Here is a 13,248-nt window from a genome sequence, read left to right on the forward strand (position 1 = left end):
ACGGCTCATTGGTCTTTATTACTGAGGTGGTAGGACTGTTGGATGTCCCACGCTTTCGGCAAAAGGAGGTACTACTACTAGATTACAATTTTCTCCATTCTTACAGCGGAGGAGTGCAAGAGCAGTGAAAACACGCAGGCTCAGTGATTACATGGCCCACCTCACACTATCACCGTGCGACACCTAACTCTTTACATAGTACTCCCTCCGTTCCTAAATATTACTAGATGAGTCCCTGCGCGTTGCCGCGGAACAGCCGTATATCTCTCTGCGCAAAATTATCGATTTCATAGAACTAAAAAAACTCTATAGCCGCATGACAAATGTGGTAGCCAAACTAAATAAACTCCCATCATCATTTAGATCATCCCACATAAGGAAAAATGATCAGCCAACTCCTACTGCATAATGGGATTATATTTTTCTTTTTGACATGTTAATGGGACTTAAAAGCTCACTTACATGCATGCTACCGGTGCATGCTTGCATGCAGATATGTTGATGTGATTTAAAACCCACTCACATGCATGCCATGGTATTTCTGCATGTTTGCATGTGGCTTAGTGCGGAGCCTCTCAACGCCTAGATCAGACGGCTATTATGGACTGATTTAGTTCATCTAACGGCTACATTAATTTTGATGATGTGGCTCAAGGAGAGAATAGAGAATTCCTAGTAGTGGGGGCTAGCTATTACTAGTACATAAGTCTTTGTAGAGATTCTACTAGGTGAACTACATACGGAACAAAGTGAATGAATCTACACTTAAAATGCATCTATATACATCCGCATGTGGTTCATGGTGAAATCTCTACAAAGACTTATATTTAGGAACGGAGGAAGTACTAGTATAGTACATACTGTAATTTATCAGCGAGATAAATTTGTACAATGCTATGAAGCTTCCAGCTTCTGTTACATGTATCTTGCGTCCAAGGTTGCCCGTTGCAACATTTCATCAAATACAAAGGAGACTAACATGCATGCTATTGCATCTCAATGATTGACAGATCATAGCAAATATGTACTCCCTTTGTTCCAAAATAAGTGTCTCAATCTTTGTGCAAACTTTAGTACAAAGTTGTACTACTACTAAAGTTGACACTTATTTTGGAACAAAGGCAGCTAAAGAAAAAAATGATCCATGCAGTCCCTGGCCCTTGAACCGTGAACCCTGACCAGGCTTCAATTTGCTAGAAAAGTTCGAGCTTTCTAATAAATGAAGTTTGCAACCTTTTGACCATCGGATCATTTTGTGCAGTTTCACCAAAATCGAGATGAGCATCCCTGTGGCAAAGAAATTGAAGAAGCATGATTAGAATAAGATTACTGGGACTAGTTGATGAGACATAAACTCATCACAAATACAGTATGTAGAAGCTAGTAGAGGTATGTGCGGGGCAAAGAAGTAGAGAAATATCCACAAGGAGTGATGTGGGCAGCTGGAGCAGTGGTGCAAGCCGGCTGTAAAGGGAGTTGTACCTGAGGGACGTAGCTCAACCTTGAGGAGGGAGGCGGGAGGCGGTAACTGCCCACGTCGCGGCAGTGAGCAAGGGATGAAGGCAACCTCACCGACTTTGTGAGAGAGAACAGCGGGGACCCCTGATCGGGACGTGTCGACAGTGGGTTTTTGCCGTCGGCGACGGCCACCGCATCTACACTAAGCATCCACCCCTTCCCCAAGCGGACGTGATCCGCCGGGATGTTAGAGATGTGGCCACAATCACTTTGTGCGAGAGAGTGTGAAGAGAGAAACCCCAGCAAGCAACCGTGTAGGATGGCCCGTCCTGACTATGTATATAGTGGAGCGGTTTCCTTTTCTCTCCATATGAACCTATCATATTGCGTATGTGCCACTGAAGAAAAATAACTTTATTTATAAATGACGCGGCACCTACTACTCGTTCTCCTATAACCTTGCGCTTGGCATCTCCAAAATATTAACCTTGCGATTGGTCGAGGGGCGAGGGAGAGTATGTATTTCTGCACTCTAAAATGTCCACCATGTGGGCGAGGGTCGAGGGGCGAGGGAGAGTGCTACATACTGAGCAAAATGAGTGAATCTACACTCTAAAATACGTCTATATACATCAGTGTTTGGAGTATGTACTAGTAGTTCATATTGAAATCTACTAAAGGACATATGTATTCCAAGCAATATGATATAATCTCTATAACCAAGGTAGTAGGGACGAGGAGTAAACGGAGGGAGTAGTAAATTTTTATCCTCGTCCTGCGAGCCACCGCGCGCATGGGCGAGGGAGCGGGCGTAAGGCGGAGCAAGCTTGACCTCATCATGCGAGCCACCACGCCCGTGGGCGGTGGAGACGGTGTACTAAGCAAGCTTCTCCTCGTTTTGCGAGTTGACGGGACACATCAAAAGTACTCCAGTGTATAGAGCCTTGCCTCTAAGGTAGGCCCCACATGGTTTGTCTCTTTTTTTAATTTAACATAACGCGTCAAGTCGCAATTTGTTTGTTCACCCGTGGTAGACGGTCCTCCCTCCACCAAGTGGACAACCAGTACACGTGCCAAATTACCACGTGGGCTGCCTTTTTCGTATAGAAATGAGCTCCACCATGTACCCGCGCGGGTGTGGTTGGGAAAGAGACGGGAGTACGTGCGCCGTGCATGCACCTATTCTCTTCGTGCATGTCCCCCACCTACGTGGATGTGTGTGAGAGATACAAACCGCGTTCGTGAGTGTTTTTTGTTTTGGGGTGGGGGTGGGGGGTTGATTTCATGAATTATTTGTGGGAATATGTGTCGATGACATCTCAAACAAAATTTTGTATGCAATGTGTGTGAAATGGAGGCCTATCCATATCATACATAGAGGGTCAGGCAATCCACGAGAAGAGAGGGAGGGGTCATAGCTATCGATAGAATCGAAGAGAGGATCAAGTGGGTGGGTGCGAGATCGATGAAGAGAGCCATCGAAATTGTGTGTGTGTGTGCAAGTCAAAGATATAGGGTGACTGGCCTACCGGAACGTTAGAGGGCACATGTCAAGTTTGTGTGTGGCAGGGAGACATGACTAGAGCGCTCGATGTATCGCTATGTGTGGGGGGGAGGGGGTGGGGGGAGGGGTAGGCAGAGGCCTAACTATATAGGTAGAACGACTCGTATATGTGTTGAGAAGGAGAGACCCAGCTATGTCTTGAGGGATATCGGTCGACATCCATACATAACTAAAGGACGGGCAATATGATGGGACAGAGAGAGAGAGAGAGGAGAGAGAGAGAGAGGGAGGGAGAGGGGTAGAGTGCTGGATGGGTGATGGAGTTGCTTCTCGGAGATGGTGAGAGAGGCCTACTAGACAAACTGAGGGTGGAACTGCAATGTTATCAATAAGAGTGGGGATGTGTTTCTGTGTGTGCCTGTGTGTGATAGATCTGTCGGGACGCATCCATGGATGATGAAGGGGAACCATGTGTTTGGTAAGCAAACCTAACTAGATCGTTAGATATATTGTTGTTTGTCGGAGGAAGGGAGAGACACAACTAATGAGGTAGATTGATCGACGCGTGGGTAAAACGAGTAATAAGGACCTAGCTAGCTATATGTATAGCGAGAGATCGGTCGGTGTACGTCCATTTGTTAGAGGCAAATAAGGCCCAGCGAGACGGATAGACAGAGAGAATGGAGCTAGGAGGTGGTGCGAGAGGCCCAACTACTAGCTAGATAGGGGGAGCAGTGTGCGGTTGTGAGATCGATGAAAAGAGGGGCGAGAGTTTACACGTGTGTGTGACTGTATGAGGGACACGAGGCAAGGACACATAAAGAAGGAGATTGAAGGTGTGTGTGTGTGTATGTTGTAGGCAGGCATCGCTGGAGAGGTTTATCGATCGGTGTGTGTCGGAAAGGAGTTGTGGAGACTCTGGGAGAACGACCTAAAGAAAAAAATGAATGAGCCCGGTGGATAGAATGCCGAGGGATGGGGATGGCGAGGAGGGCGTGTGCATGCACGAGAGAAAGTTAGTGGTAGCTACAAAGATTAAAGGATTGTGTGTGGGTGTAAGAGACTAACAAAGATCATAATTTGATATGAAAGCAGATTCATATATTTGAATAGGAGATCATAGTGTTTTAAACATTGCATGCGTGAATATAGCGGTGATACACGTGCTGTGCACATGTTATACCATAATGTGATAATGCATGGCGTTTGCAAGTCACAGCTAAATGCCGAACAATCTAAACCATACTATACATCAAACAATCTCACATTTTATTTGAATTTGTGATAATGTGTGGCGTTTGCAGCTTACAACTAAATATCCAACAATCTAAACAATACTATATATCGAACATTCTCACATTTTATTTGAATTTGTGGTAATGTGTGGTGTTTGTAACTCACATCTAAATACTTGTAGGCGTAGGGGGCGGGGCTGTCGTGGAATTAACACGTCAGATGTCCTTAATGTGTGGACTTAGTCGCGAGGCCAACGCATGTATGTGGTAGCTTGAGAGGGGTTGAGCGGAATCAAGAGACGCAACACAAGACAAGGGTTTAGACAGCTTCGGCCCCGGGAAACATCATCCAGTAAAAACCCTACATGCTGTTTGAGGCTAGATCTCATTGTCATCACCAGGGAGTCACCGTAAACCGACTCTCCTCTAGTTATGTCTAGCCCTAGAGATTGTTTCTTGCTTGCCCCTCTTTTGGGGAGCCCTGCCCCTCCTTATATAAGTTGAAGGGGTGAGTTACATGTAGAGTCCATCTCGGACTAAGACTTAAACTATTTTGACTTCCCTTTAGCCGGATATTAAACCGGAATCCTTCTTTTTAAGCCGGAAATTTTCTGACGGCCTTTAAATTTGCACCAATATGGCGGTTTATGGTCCTGCATTAGACAACCCTGCAAGCTGGAGTAATTGCTCTTTTAAAGAAAGCAATATATAATATAAAAATATACTGGATGGATATCACCTGAATTCCAGATGATCCGGAAATTTTTGGTAATCCGGAACTTTTTGATAGTCCGGCCGGAATTTTTTGATAATCCAAAACTTTTGAACCAGAACTTCTTGATAATCCGGCCGGAACTTCTTGATAACCCGGCCGAAACTTTTTGATAATACAGAAGTTTTTGATAGTCCGGCCGGAACTTTTTTTGATAATGTAGAACTTTTGAACCGGAACTTCTTGATAATCTGGTTGGAACTTTTTGATAATCCGGCTGGAACTTTTTGATAACCCGGCCGGAACTTCTTGATAATCCGGAACTTTTTGATAGTCCGGCCGGAACTTTTTTTTGATAATCCAGAACTTTTGAACCGGAACTTCTTGATAATCCGGCCGGAACTTTTTGATAACCCGGCCGGAACTTCTTGATAACTCGGCCTGGACTTTTTGATAATCCGGAACTTTTTTGAAAGTTCGGCCAAAACTTTTTTTTGATAATCCAGAACTTTTGAATCGAAACTTCTTGATAATCCGGCCGAAACTTTTTGATAACTCGGCCGGAACTTCTTGATAACCCGGCCTGGCTTTTTGATAATCCAGAACTTTTTGATAGTCCGGCCGAAACTTTTTTTTGATAATCCAGAACTTTTGAACCGGAACTTCTTGATAATCCGGCCGGAACTTTTTGATAACCCGACCAGAACTTCTTTATAACCCGGCCGGAACTTTTTGATAATCCGGAACTTTTTTTTTGAGCCGGAGTTTTTCCGTATCCTATGTCGGAACCCTTTGGCAACTTGGACGGAACCTTTTGGTGATTCGGCCGGAACCTTTTGGTGACTCGGATTGCAAACCGGAACCTTTGGGTGATTCATGGAACCTTTCGTCGAGGCGGTCGGAACCTTTTGGCGATTCAGATGGAACCTTTCGTCGAGGCGGTTGGAACTTTTTGGCGATTCAGACGGAACCTTTCGTCGAGGCAGTCGGAACTTTTTGGCGATTCAGACAGAACCTTTCGTTGAGGCAGTCGGAACTTTTTGGCGATTCAGACAGAACCTTTCGTCAAGGTAGTCGGAACTTTTTGGCGATTCAGACAGAACCTTTCGTCGAGGCAGTCGGAACCTTTCGTCAAACTTTTTGATCCCCGGAATAGCGCCCTCCAAGAACTTAACACCACCGTGCGAGGGCCCCACGGTGGGCGCCAACTGTCATGGAATTAACACGTCAGATGTCCTTAGTGTGAGGACTTAGTCGCGAGGCCAACGTATCTATGTGGTAGCTTGAGAGGGGTTGAGCGGAATCGAGAGACGCAACACAAGACAAGGGTTTAGACAGCTTCAGGCCCCGGGAAACATCATCCGGTAAAAACCCTACATGCTGTTTGAGGCTAGATCTCATTATCATCACCAGGGAGTCGCCGTAAACCGGATCTCCTCTAGTTGTGTCTAGCCCTAGAGATTGTTTCTTGCTTGCCCCTCTTTTGGGGAGCCCTGACCCTGCTTATATAAGTTGAAGGGGCGGGTTACATGTAGAGTCCATCTCGGACTAAGACTTAAACTATTTTGACTTCCCTTCCTAGGCTTCTTAACGTCTGTCAGTTTAACATTGTCTGCCGGTTTAACATTGTCAACCTTAGCCATCTGTCTTAACTGTCTGCCGGTTTAACACCGCCCCAGTTTACCAAATCCCAGCCGGATTATGACTCCGGCCGGGTCATACCGCGAGGTATATCCCCGACAGGGGCACCATACATAATGTGATAAACACATTATACATATGAGACATGGTTTAGGTTATGAAGATCTAGCTAGAGCTAGAAATGTAATGTGATTTGAAATCAAAATAAAGTGGATTCAAAAAATCAAGTTCGAGTTCATATAGTACACATAGTTCATATGTAACTCGAGACTAATCATGTGGTGTGCTGTGAAGATAATACACAAATGATGGTTTAACTTGACAATAATGATGATTGTAGATCTTATTAAAACAGAGAAACAAATTCAAATGTGTTGACTTCACAACAATCATTACTGTAGATCTTATTCAAATAGAGAAACAAATTCAAATTTAGTTCATATTGAAGCGGTAGTATATACGTTTGGAATGCACTAAAACGTTCATTTGAGTAGTAGGTTGCATGCATTATACACATAGCCAAATATTCTAATTGAACATAAGATGAATTCAAAGTTTTGAATGATATTTGTAGTTCACATTGATTTGGTATAGTACACGTTAGGCTTGTCCGGAAATTTCAACCCGCGCCTTGTTAGCCCGAAATATTTTAGATATCTTTGTCTTGTTGTGCTCCGACAACTCCCTCCATCTCAACCTGCGCCTTGCTATTCCGAAATTACAACGCGCGCGAAAACTCCCACCTCCTATGAAATCCCGACATGCGAAATGCCCGTGGTACCCCTGAACCGAAAGAACTGCCTCAAATCGATGGGGATACTTTCGTAACTTACCCCACATTTCGGACTAGCGCGTCCCTAAGCCATGGTTCCCCACTGCCATCCCATCTGCCCACCCATTCGTACACTGAGGCTGCGAAAACCCGCGATGAAACCCCACACCCTGCTCCATCCGCCACCTAGCCGGAGCCTCTTCCCCGACGATGTCGTCCACAGCAACACCTCGGCTGAATCGACTTTTGGGTCAATCGATTTTCAAGGGGTGGGCTCGCCGGGGTGAAGGAAGATCCAACCGTAGCGGGTAGGGGGGCTCGCCGGAGAGGTACCCCACTATCTATCTTAGGGTTTAGGGTGGGGGCGGTGGTCGTCGGCGGTGGAGGGACGGTGGCGTGGGGATCGCTGAAGAAAAAGCTCGGCACGGGGGGGGGCCTAGAGGGATGGCCGGGGCGACGGCGGACCGGCGGTGGAGAGTGTTTTCGGGGCGGGCGGGGCGGCGCACCGCCGGCTGCGGGCGGCGGGGGGCTGCTGTTTGGCCAGTGGTGGCTGGCGGCTCAGGGGGGTGGAGGTTGAAGATGAACCGCAGGCCCTTGATTTCGCATCCAACGACTGCAAAATCGACTGACCAGAGATGAAAAAGTCAGTCGACCGACATGTAGCCTCACCTTGCTAGTGCGTTCAGTTTCGACAGCAAAATTTAGTTTCGATAGCAAAATTCAGTTTCGACAGTTAAGTTCAGTTTCGACAGTTAAGTTCAATTTCGACAGTTAATTCAGTTTCGACAGTTAAGTTCAGAGATGAGCGGCTAATGTATTTTACATCTAGCACTTTGTGGTTATGTATTTTACGTCATGTATTGGAGATGCTATTAGAATTCCACTCAGGTTAAGGTTGTTCATTGTCTCTCTTGTCCTGCTTCGGCCTCGGCTCGTACAACTCACCGGAGCTGCTCCAACGACGAACCCTCCATCACAGCGGAGCAGTACCTCGGGCTCCATCTCCAGACGCCTAAGATCTTCTTCCCCTCCTCCGACAGCAAAGTCAGCCGGAGCATCCTCACCGGCCAACCTAATCACCCTGAGATCGATATGGCTTTGCCAAAGAGGTTGTACACTTGTTGCATCTCTTTTTTACTCTACATGTTATATATATTGTCCACTGAGCACACGGATTTGTTCCTTTAGTGTCTCCTTGAAAGAAAAAACGTAGGAATTTTAATTTTCACTTGTCCTCCTTTTCAAATTCCTATTCATGAAGCACAAGACTAAGAGATAGTAGCATAATAGCATTATAACCGTACATTTTCTTGCGATTTGACTTAATCTCACCATGCTTCTTTGCATCATTTGATCTTCCAATTGTTGTGAATCAAACACCCAGATTGGCAGAAATCATGTGTTCTTAAATTCTCTGTTTTGCACGTGCATTCCTATCCTATTCCTGTCTATTTCCTATCCCTGCATTGTTGGAATCCTCCAATTCAAATGAGCCCTTACAGAACTACTTCTCTTACAGATAGTTGTCAAAGAAAACCTTGCGTGGTTTGTCCCGCTCCTGCTGCGCCGTCGTCCACCCCAGCTCAGCTGCTCCAACGACAGAAGGGTCCAGCACAACAGGGATCCGGCCTCTAGGCTGTCTTTTGCCGCCTCATATCTTCTTCCCCGCCGCCGGTAGCCATGAAAACTGCATTACCATCATCAACCGAGCAGATGACCTCGAGGACTACACGGGTCCGCAAGAGAGGTCGCACTCTTTCGTGTCTGCTTACATTATGCATCGCTTAATATTACATGCTACTTTATCGTCCTGTTCACCGATTAGACTCTGAGTCAGCTCCAAACTAATGGTCAAACTTGAGTTTTTAAATGGTTGTGGGGTACATGTCGGGGCCGCTATCAATAGTATCTATCTACTATCTGGTTAATCTTCGGTGTCTACTATGAGTTTCATGTTGGGTGGGAAACAAACAGTAAAGAAGCCATTATCTATATTTTTTAACTGAAGCCATTATCTGCCTGCTATTATTGGTTTTGGGTCTATCCACAGGTTGCTACCATCACTTTGGTTTTCTGCATGCACTCCTTACATAATCTCACTATGTTTTATTCCTATGCATGATAGTTATTGTAAAGGATGGAACTGAACATGTAGAGCAAAAGAGACGAGCCTTGTGTGGCAATAAAATTTCATGTAGACGTCGCTCCATGGTAGGCGCAAAGGCAGCCCCCCTCCACGCATTTCGGATTGTAATCGAGAGGAAGATATCTGTTCTGAGGGGGATTCAGAAGGAGAAGACAACTCCTATTTAGCCCCTGAGGTCTTCGCTCTAACTTGGCATGCTGATGTTTGTTATATCATGCATATGGTGGCTTGCATTGCTTACTTTATACATCAAATATGTCATCTGCTTAGTTTAGACATCCTTTGTGCGAATGCCATCTGTTTAGTTTATTCATTGTTATGTGAATTATGCAACGCCATCTTGTTTAGCCAGGCATCATATATGTGAATTTTGCAATGCCATTCTGCTTAGCCAGTCATCTTATATGTAAATTATATCAGGCCATCCTTTTTTTTCGTTACATATTACATTTGTCAACAATGTTAGTACATTCAACTGCTCTTCGTGTGCATCAGCCATTTGACACAGTGATGGCAAATTCTGGAGTGAAAACAAAGTCTTGAGAGCAGACTATGCTATCTGACGAAGCGCATATCTCGCTGGTTACAGATAGCTCCTCAGAGGAGGATTCAGAGACAGATGACCAGTCTTATCCCCCCCCCCCGAGGTGTATGCTCTAACTTGGCAGGGTTATGTTGCTCATATCATGCGTATGGTGTCTCGCATTGCTATGTCATTTGATTAGTTTAGACATGCTTTGTGTGAATGCCACCTGTTCAGTGTCTAATTACCATATATGAGAATTATGCATTGCCATCTTGTTGCAAGACATTATATATGTGAATTATACAATGCTATCTTGTTGCAAAGGCATTATATATGTGAATTATGCAATGCCATGCTGTTTAGACAATCATCATGTATGTGAATTATATCATGCTATAATATTTTTGTATTACGTGTTCCATTTGTCGACAATGTTTGTATATTCAACTACTCTTCCTGTGCATCAGCCATTTCAAGCGGTGATGGAAGTATCTGGAGTGAAAACAAGGTATTCAGAGCAGACAATGCTACCCGCTGAAGCAGACATCTTGCTGGTTACAAAGAGCTCCTCAGAGGAGGATTCAGAGACTGATGACCAGTCCTATTTCCCCCCTGAGGTCTATGCTCAAACTTGGCAGGGTTATATCACCCATGTCATGCATGTTGTCTTGCATTGTTGAGTTTTTACATCATATATGGATTTCCATCTGCTTACTTGCTTACTATATGTCATGCCCAATATGTGATACTATCCTAAAGAGACTCGAAGGTCCCACCAAGGATAGAACTACATATTGATACGCTTTTGCAAGGTGGATATCATTACATCAAAATTACATAATAGATGGGGATACATACAAGAGGCATACAATGCCACACGAATACAACAATACATCATACACAATATCAACATCCGACTACAGATGAAACACAAACAGAAGCTCAAACGACATCCACCCTGCTAGCCCAGGCTGCCGACGTGGAACCTATCCCTTGATCAAAGAAGAAGCAGAAGAAGAACTCCAAAACAAATAACATCGCTCTCGCGTCATGATCATCGCATAACCTGTACCTGCAACTGTTGTTGTAGTAATTTGTGAGCCACGAGGACTCAGCAATCCCATTACCATGAGTATCAAGACTGGCAAAGCTCAATGGGTAAGGAAGGGGTAAAGTGGTGAGGTTGTAGCAGCGACTAAGCAAGTATGGTGGCTAACATACGCAAATAAGAGCGAGAAGAGAGGCAACGGAACGGTCGTGAAGCTAGCAATGATCAAGAAGTGATCCTGAACTCATACATACGTCAAACATAACCCAAAACCGTGTTCACTTCCCAGACTCTGCTGAAAAGATACCATCACGGCTACACACGCGGTTGATGCATTTTAATTCGGATCTGGTGTCAAGTTATCTACAACTGGACGTTAACAAATTCCCATCTACCACATAACCACGGGCACGGCTCTCGAAAGTTTATACCCTGCAGGGGTGTCCCAACTTAGCCCATCACAAGCTCTCACGGTCAACGAAGGATATTCCTTCTCCCAGGAAGACCCGATCAGTCTCGGAATCCCGGTTTACAAGAAATTTCGATAATGGTAAAACAAGACCAGCAAAGCCGCCCGATGTGCCGACAAATCCCGATAGGAGCTGCACATATCTTGTTCTCAGGGCACACCGGATGAGCAAGACGTTGGGTTGGCATAGACCCTAGTTGCCCAGGGGGCGTCGGACATCGCTCGGTTTGGATCAGCACTCGAAGGAGAACTAGCCCGGGGGGGGTAAATAAAGATGACCCTCGGGCTCCGGAAACCCAAGGGAAAAATGCTTAGGTAGGCAAATGGTAAAACCAAGGTTGGGCCTTGCTGGAGGAGTTTTATTCAAAGCGAACTGTCAAGGGGGTCCCATAAATCACCCAACCGCGTAAGGAACGCAAAATCAAGGAACATAACACCGATATGACGGAAATTAGGGCGGCAACAGTGGAACAAAACACCAGGCATAAGGCGGAGCCTTCCACCCTTTACCAAGTATATAAATGCATTAATTAAATAAGAGATATTGTGATATCCCAACATAACCCTGTCCATCATGGAGCAATCTTCAACTTCACCTGCAACTAAAAATGCTATAAGAGGGGCTGAGCAAAGCGGTAACATAGCCAAGCAACGGTTTGCTAGGAAGGGTAAAAAGGTTAGAGGCTGACATGGCAATTTGGGAGGCTTGAAGAATAAGTGATAGGTAGCGCAGCATAGCGATAGAACGAAGCAACTAGCATAGCAATGATGGTAGTGAGGTCCAGAGTAACGGTCATCTTGCCTGAAATCCCACTAGGAAGAAGAACGAGTCCATGAAGAAGATGAAGCCATGAAGACGAACCAAGCGTAGACGAACAAATCCTCACGATCGCAACGAAACATGAACTAACGAGAAGGAGCACAACCGGAAAGAAGCAAACAACAAGGTAAACACACAACACATAGACATGGCATGATTCTCAACCAAGTATGATGCATGACAAGGGCTACATGAAGCTACTCATAGCAAGACATGATGCATACAAGAGCAACACATCAAAGCAAGTTTAAATGAGGCCGGAAACAACATATAACAATTCTGGAAAGACCCCATATGTAAATTTAGAAGTTGGTCCAGATCTGAATAAACCTTATGTTCAAGTTGTTAAATAGCAAGTTAAGATGCACCAAGATGATCTACACGAAAATCTAGTCAAGTTACATATAAAGTTCATTTAATTCGGAGCTACGGCCCAGAAGATACGAGCAAAACAAGTTAAACATGGCATTGATGCAAAATGCATTCAAACATCAAACAAACACATTCCAAAACAAGGATGCAACAAGATAAGATGAAACTACATGCAATTCTAAGCAAGTTTCATATAAAGCACACTCAAGACGGAGCAACGGTTCAACACATACACTCCAAACAAGATATAACAACAATCTGTCCAAAACAACAACTAGGCATCTTGCAAGCATCAAAACAATATGCTACGGCATCTCAACATGAAAACAAAAGGCATGGAAATGATATACAGGTAAAGCATGACAAAACATGAACACTGAGCTACCTTCAGAAATCACTAGAACATGCCTAAAAGGACATGGCAAGATTGCAAATAATAACAGTTTCACAGACTTAGCAGAAATCACTGTGCATGACAAAAATAACATCAGGTTGCAATGTTTAGAGCTATCAAAAAACATGCTACAGGAACTTATCATGGCAAA

The sequence above is a fragment of the Triticum aestivum genome, chromosome 4B (genome assembly GCF_018294505.1).
Source record: "Triticum aestivum cultivar Chinese Spring chromosome 4B, IWGSC CS RefSeq v2.1, whole genome shotgun sequence".
Classification (NCBI taxonomy): Eukaryota; Viridiplantae; Streptophyta; class Magnoliopsida; order Poales; family Poaceae; genus Triticum; species Triticum aestivum.